This window comes from Nicotiana tabacum, chromosome 6 (assembly GCF_000715075.1).
Source record: "Nicotiana tabacum cultivar K326 chromosome 6, ASM71507v2, whole genome shotgun sequence".
Taxonomy (NCBI): Eukaryota; Viridiplantae; Streptophyta; class Magnoliopsida; order Solanales; family Solanaceae; genus Nicotiana; species Nicotiana tabacum.
The window spans coordinates 96,947,473-96,955,934 of record NC_134085.1 but is presented as its reverse complement, the minus strand read 5'-3'; positions in this window follow the sequence as shown (position 1 = coordinate 96,955,934).

Genomic DNA, 8,462 nt, shown 5'->3' with positions numbered 1-8,462 from the left:
CCTGCACGACCTGCTCAGGCGTGTGAGCGGCGGGAGTCTGAGTGCCTCCCCCAGCCTGAGAAGTAGCAGCGGTTGTAGTAACTAAGACCGCCTGAGCTAGGCCAGTGCATCCTGATAGAATCTAGGCCAGGGCCTCCTGAAGATCTAGAATCACAATGGGCACAGCTGGTGCTGCTAGAGCGTCCATAATTGGGACGTGATCATAAACTGGGCGGCTGGTGGATCTTGTAAGCACGTGATTTTTGACCCTCCCTGAGGATTTTCACACTCTTTTAGCATAAATATGTAATTAGGTCTAATATAGCCATTTTTAACTATTTTTACTTTATTTCGTTGCAAAAAAAGAAAAAAAATCACAAAAATACATATATAAATTTTAGTTTATGTATTTCTCATAAATTTGGAAAAATACAAAAATTGTACTTTATTTTGGTATTTTATATAAATTCGAAAATTACAAAAAAATATAGTTCTATTAAGGTTTTATAGTCATTTTAACTTTGAAAAATACAAAAATATTACCTCATATTTTATCTTAATATCTAAAAAACGAAAATTACAAAAAATAGTTTTATTAATATTTTGTAGCTATTTTAAATCTTGAAAAATATTTAAAAAGATATAGTTTTGTTTAAATACTAGTCTTATTTTTGGTAGTTATTTTGCTTACATAGGACTAGTTAAGCAACATGTTCCTATTTCTCGGGTCCGGGCAAAAGAATAATATTCGGGTTCAAACTACCCGGTTTTAGGCCTAATTTTCGGACCTAGCCCACAATAAACCGAGTCCAGGACACATGGGGAACCCCACCATGCGTGGGGGACATAAGTCTCGAACCCCACCACGCGTGGGGCTCATTTTTCTGGGCAAACCCATTACAACACACGGACATTTTGCTGAACAAAAGGGGGGACTTTTGAAAATGGAAGGGAGGATTTTGGAAAAAGAAAAATTGCACTATTCATCTTTCTTCTTCCTGAGAAGAACGAAAGAACCCTAACCAACCCTACACCAAACAGACCCTCCCCGGCACCCCTACAGTCGCAACCTCCCGACGCCGGAACTCCAGCTCAACCTCACGTCCAAACACCACGTCCAAGCGCCACCACCGAGCACCACCACCGGCAGTCCACCAACTGTTGCGTCACCTTCCCGATAGCCATAACCAACACCCAAAACCACCATTCCTCACGTCCCAAAACGCCAAACCACCTGCTCCGACGACACCATCTCCCTCGTCGTCTCGCAACCAGTCCGTCGTCACTGCCCCCCAACCCCGACTCAACCACCCACCACCTTCTCACACAACCACCAAATAAACCCAAACCAGTCGCCACCCCCACTGCGTCGTCACTGCCCAAGGTGACCATCCAGTCGCACCCCCAAGTCCAAACGACTACCTGCATCGCCCAAACACCACCTTCAACCAACAACCTCCCGTCGAACCCCCTCCTCCTCACGTCCAGCAAAACTCCCACCTCCATCACCACCTGCTGAACCAACCAGCCTCACAACCAGCAGAAAACCTTCACCAACCCACGTCCAAACATCCCTCCATAGCTCCCCTTTCCTCACCTCCAACGACCCCTTATGTTGCAGCTTCACGCAACAGTTGCTGCGTCGAAAAATACAGCAGTTGTTGCTACGTCGCTGTGTTGCTGAGCAGCCCAGCCATTGCTTCAGTCCGGTGAGGTTGTTTTGCTCGTCGAGGTCCGGTACGTCGAGGTCGATGTCCGAGGCGTCAACGGTTCGTCGCGTTTCAAGGATAACGCTGCCTCGCGGTTAGTTGTTTTTTTTCAGATTTGTTTGAGGCATTGTTGGCATTTTCCCTCGTTGCTTCAGTAGACTTTTAGTTGTTCCCTGCTCATATGTATATGGTTATTCACTTGCTTCGTTTGATATGAGCCTATGGTTGAGATTCTGGCAAAAGGTGCATAATTATGCCTAGTTTTCTTTTTGTTGTTGTTTTGTTTAAGTTTTGTTTCTGTTACTTTTATTATTAGGGAACATTGAAGTTAGGTTATAGATTTATTTTTACGCGATTTTGCTCAATGGACATAGTCTAGTGCCATGCTCTTAGGAGTTGCGTAAATATGGGCTTAAACCGTTGGTAGGAGTAATCCTTTGAAATCAGAATCCTAAGTGTGTCATTTTAGCAAATTCTATGTCCATCGCAAAGTAAAAAAAATAAAAATAAAAAAGAAAAATGAGGCAAGCTTCGCCAAAAAATAAAAAATGCACAGATTGCGGAGCCCTCACAAAATATATGCATTAAATACTTAGATTCCGGGTCGGGCCGTTTAGCGAATTTCACGGCCCTACCCCAAAAATAATAATGCGCTAGTTGCTTTAGGCGTGCCTTTAATAATGTTATCTCCCTAAACTCGGGTGCACATTTATGTGACCCAAATCCAAATCTCAACGAAATCGAAATGTGTCTCTAATCACGGGTACATTGATTGTGACGTGGTCTGAGATGCATTTCCATGACGTTGTAAATTCCTTTTAATAATAAATGAGACGAGCCTCGACAAACAAAATGTAGAAGCTGCGGGGCCCTCTAAATGTATATATATTTAAAATACTTAGAATTCGGGACATGCCGTTCAGCAAATTTCACGGCCTTCCCCAAAATAACAATACGTTAGTTGCTTTAGGCGCGTCTTAATAATTTATTTTTCTTAATTCGGGTGCACATTTATGTGACCCAAATCCAAATCTCAACCGAGTCGAGATATGTCAATAACCACGGGTGCATTGATGTAACGTGGTTCGAGATATATTTTCACGACGTTGCAATTCTCGTAAAAAATAATAATAAAAGCGGTCAAGAGTTTAAACTTGCACATAGGTTTTAACATGTATAAAATCAAGATAATCAAGCCAAATATAACAGTTGAGCGACCGTGCTAGAACCACGGAACTCGGGAATGCCTAACACCTTCTCCCGGGTTAACAGAATTCCTTATCCGGATTTCTGGTACGCAGACTATAATATGGAGTCATTCTTTTCCTCGATTCGGGATTAAAATTGGTGACTTGGGACACCCTAAACCTCTCAAGTGGCGACTCTGAAATAAATAAACCAATCCCGTTTCGATTGTCCTTTAATTGGAAAAAACTCCCCCGCGCCCCCCATCGGGTGCGGAAAAAGGAGGTGTGACAGCTCTGGCGACTCTGCTGGGGATTAAGACCCAGAACCACTGGTTCAGGGTTAGAAATTCGAGCTTAGATAAATTGTTATATTTGGTTTTATCTGATTTTTACATGTTTGAGCCTATTGTGCTAAATGCTGCTTTTACCGCTTTGATATTATTTGAACTGTATATAAATTGTGCCGAAACCTTTCTCTTCTTACCTCCGGGGATGTGCTTACTGGTTGAGACTCCCTATTCTGTTAGTGTCATACCCTAAATAAAAGAGGCTCGGAAAGTTTCTAAGCCGGCTGGCCTTTTGGTTCCCGGAAAGGAGCTCCTTCCTCAACTTGAGTTGTCCGCTCGGGTACACTATCTAGAACACCGACCCAGGTTTTTGAACCTAGTATAACAAAGCCACATGTCGGATCCCTAGTAGGAACGTTTATTTGCATCATGTGCATTTGACTTAGAGGACTCAACACAGGGGTTGGGTCCGTCTAGGACAGGCAACCTGGAAATAATAGACCATTTTTGGCATCCTGAGTGCTACATGTTGTATTTATTCAAGGGTGAATGGGTCATTTGGCGGACCAATGATATTTGCGGACAAATGACACTCCTTATCATGCTGATCACGTTAAATAAGAAAGTTGCACGATTTTTTTATTAAGCATGCTATTATATTAATTAAGCACATGGGGAACATTGTGGAATTCAAGAAGCCTTGGTATTCCGCATGTCCCCCACGCTTCATTTTTGGGAAAACGCGCATGGGGAACATTTACGAAATCCAAGATGTCTTGGAAATCCTTATGTTTCCCATGCCACATTTTTGAAAATAATAATAAATATAAAAAATAAAAATACATATAAAAACAAAGCATGAAAATTCAAAAGATTTTGTATGTTTCCATCATCTTCCACGGATTAAAAAAAACGGAAAAAATGAGAAAATAACAGTGTAGAGATATAACTACTTATTTTTATAAGAAAAAAAAAACGAATGTCCGAGTAGTATCGAAACTCTGCCGAAATTTTGAAAATGAAAAAAAAATGTCTTATTAGTTTGTTATATTAAAAGCAAATGAAAAATAGAAAAAAATCATCATTGTTCTGTCAAAAATATAGAAAAGAAAATAGTTTGTTTTGCCATGAAAATGAAAATGAAAAAGAGTCTGGTTTTTAAAATGTTTTATTTTATTTTATTTGTCTATGAAAATGCCAAAAATAAAATAAAAAGAGTCAGGCGTTGAACGTGATTTTATTATTTGTTCCAAAATAAATATGTATATAATCCAAAAAAAATCAAAAATATTTTGATTCTTCTTTAAAAATTCAAGCATTTCTTTTATTAAAGGAAAAAATTCCAAAAAAAAAAAACATTTTCTTTAGAATAAGAAAAACAAATGAAAAAGAAGGAATGTTTTATGTTTTACGTTAGTTAGTTTGTTTGTTATGAACGAAAAATAATAGTTTGTTTGTTTGCTATATAAAAAAAAAGAGAATAGAAAATGGAAAAGGGTCTTCTCCAAAATAGTTTATTTGCCCGAACTACGCGGGTTTGATTCTCACCGGATGTGAGATACGTAGGCAACCCTTATCGGGTCCAACCCCGTTTTTTGCTAAAAAGCCAAAAACAAATAAAAAAAACAAAAAAAAAAACATGTCAAAGATTTTTAATTTTATCGTAAATAAGTCTAGTGATGTAACTTCCCCCTTTTACAAAAAATAGCAAAAACAAATATGTCAAATTTTAATTGTCATAAAGAAGTCGGGTGCCGCTATTTTATCAAGACATGGCCGAATGTTCCCGAAAGGGACGTCGGAAGGCTGACTTTGCATAAACAGCCACCTTCGGGTCATTTTTTTAAAAGATTTGGTCCAGTTGACCCACACAGCCTTAAATATCTTCGTCCCTGAGGCGCTGAAGGGCCGTGTTTGCAACACCAGGTTTTTTGTAATTTTGAAAAGAAAAAAAAACAAAGAGTCAGCGGTCAGGTGAATACCGTTTGAATTTTGTCATAATAAGCCGAGCCAGCTTAGGCCGCGTCTTAAACCGTTCTCGCCGAAATAGCCTTAGAGTATCTTTCAGTTGTCGAAAGGTTATTTTCGTAAAAGAATGGGCAAGTTTGTAAAGTGTCAAAATAATCCTCCCCGGCCTCAAAATTCATGTGAAATCTGGAAGGGGCCACATTTGCAAAAATAACCATTTGGTTGCATTTGTCGAACAGAGAAAGGGAGCTAGCCTTTTGTTTTTGAGTTTATAAATCTCTTGTTTAGAATATATGAGTTGTTTGATTTTCGAGTTCGCAGGTCATCTTTAAACATTTGAAACCCAGTTTGTTTTATTGTGAAAATTGATAAAAAAATGTGTCTCATTGTTGTTACCTTTCATTTGGTCCGAACTACGCAAGGTCTGATTCATGCGGGGTCATGATACGTAGGCAATCTCCATAATATTCGACCGCCATTAATAAAGAAAAAGAAAATACAAAATAGAATAAATACAGGGGTTCCCAAAGTACTTCAAAGGGGCAAATAAGCAAGCCGGGGTGACGCATGTTGTTTGAAGCAAAGCATATTAGAAACGGTTAACTGCCTAGGGGCATTGCATCCTCAATGTGTTATCAAATCTGTTAAACTCTAAACGCTAACAAGTTTGTTGTTTTCCGAGTCTCAAACAGTTAGTTGGTAAAGAATTCTGGCAACACACCCTTACCAAACTAGATCCAAAGGACCGATAACAACAAGCATGACTACTTCAGAGAATAGTACCGAGGAAGAAAGGCCGATGAGCCAGTGTTTGAAGGAAGCAATGGAAAAGATAGAAAGGATGGGACTAGAGATGAATGCAATGCAGCTAGCTCTAGCCAAAGCACAAAAGAGCCCTGAGCCGTTGGGGCACATGCCGGAATACCCTCACTCCGGCCCTTCAACAAGCCTCCCGAATCACCGTTATCATCAGGAGAGAAGCCCCCATGATTCCCAAGCTCCACCACCCCATCAACCTCTCCCAACACCAAATGTTCCCACTTTTGTGGGACCCACATCAGCCACCCTGCAAAGAACGACCAGCGAGCCACTGTTTCAGGCTCCTGATACGCAATACTATCCCCCTGAGCCCACATTTCATGCACCAGAACCCCATACCTACAACCCGCACTTAGAGGTACCGGCAGAGATTGAAAAGCCGGTTAAAATCCCCGAACAAGATGAGGTGACGAGGAAGATCAAGAGCCTGGAGCAGTCCTTCAGGAACCTGCACGGATTGGGCAACCAGGTCAGCGTGGCCTACAAGGATTTATGCCCTTTCCCGGACGTCCAACTCCCGGCTGGGTTCAAGATGCCTAAATTTGATTTATATGAAGGGCACGGTGATCCCATGGCGCATTTGCGGGGATTCTGTAGCAAAATGAGAGGGGCAGGTGGCAAAGATAAGCTGCTGATAGCTTATTTCGGCCAAAGCTTGAGTGGTTCGGCACTAGAATGGTACACCAGGCAAGATTCCAGTAGGTGGTATACTTGGGATGATCTGGCGCAGGCTTTCGCAGGTCATTTTCAATACAATCTCGAGATAGTCCCTGACCGTCTCACATTGCTAAGGACCGGGAAGAAGCCCGGGGAAAGTTTTCGCGAGTTCGGGTTCCGCTGGAGAGAGCAAGCGGCCAGAGTTGATCCTCCCATGAGAGAGGGAGAAATGGTGGACTACTTCTTGCAAACATTGGATCCAACCTACTTTGGTCACTTGGTGACAACGGTTGGGAAATCCTTCAATGAAGTGGTAAAGATAGGGGTCATGATAGAGGAGGGCCTAAGGTCTAACAAGATCCTAAATTACTCAGCGCTCAAGGCAACGACCCAGGCTATTCAGAGCGGCACGGGAGGTGCGCGCGAGGTCGCATCAGTCGAAGCAGGTACTAGGTCCAAATTCAGAGGTCCTTCCTCTCACTACCAGCCCAAACCCAGTCATCCAAATTATCCACGCACTCCATACAACCTTCCACAACCCTACTACCCACCATCAGAGCCACTCTTTTCAGCCTATCATGCCCAAGCCTGCCCCCGAGCTCCATATAATCCGCCTCAATATTATCTTCCAAACAAGGTCCGGTCGCAGGGTCAACCATCAGGTCACCCCCGCTGGCGAGAGCCAGCACCACGTAATGCATTCTTGCCTTCACATCGTTTCCAAGCACCCAACGACCCTAGAAAACAGGGGCATGGGGGAAAACAAAGGCAAGGAAACAATTTCACGCCAATTGGGAAGTCCTACGCAAGTTTGTTTGAAAAGCTAAAGCTTTCAGGACTGATTGAGCCGCTCCTTGGCTATACTCCAAATCCATATGCAAAAAGGTTCAATCCTGCTGTACGATGCATGTACCACTCTAATGTCCAAGGACATAGCATTGAAGATTGTCGTTCTTTGAAAAAGGAAGTCGAAAGAATGATTCAGGAAGGGGCAATTGTGATCGACGACAGTGACATGGAGCAGGCGAATCATCTTGAGAACTTGTTGATTGATGTTGATAATACTGAAGTTGGGGATGGTCTTGGCAATGTTGATATAGAGCTCAATGGCTAAAATGTCATGCGTTGCAGTTGGAATATACTCCATTTTGGGTCAGCCGAAGAGGATCTTTGATGGTCTATTTTGTTGTCATTTCCGTTGTTCGGATTATTAGGATTGTAATTCGGATTTGTTTTGTGTCAATATCTTTCCGCTTATCTTTCCGTTTTATCATAGCGGTTTGTTTAAGTTTTGTCCAAGTTGTTTAGGATTTTATTCCGGTTTCCTTTGTTTTTAAAACCATTTGTTCAGTCCAATGCAAAAGATTCAGTCTTGGATTATTCCCAGTCATCTTTCTGTTTAGTCATTTTATCATTTTTATTCAACGCCGATTCTAGTGACATGACATGCGTGCACAGTTTGGGCCTAGCATTTAAAGTTAATCATAAAACCCCGAAAAGGTGATCAGACCATTTAAAGGAAATAAGAATGGTTTGAGATTATTCAGAGCCCGAGTCATGTGAAACTGGGGCAAGTGAAACACGAAGAAAAACCGTTAAAAGCAAGATTCGCCAAATTGTCATGAGAGCCGTTCATGATAATGAGAGTGTCGCCCAATGATGCTTTAGAAATGACAAAGGAAAAATAAAATGTTTAACATAATTGTCAAAATCCAACACCATCGAAAGAGACTGCAAATCTTTGTTTAATTATGTTGTTTGCACTTGGCATGTTTTGAAGACTGGAAGGACGAAGGCATTTTGTTCTGCTACCTAAACACTTTATCCTTCGTTAGCCCTTTGAGCCTTATTTGTTT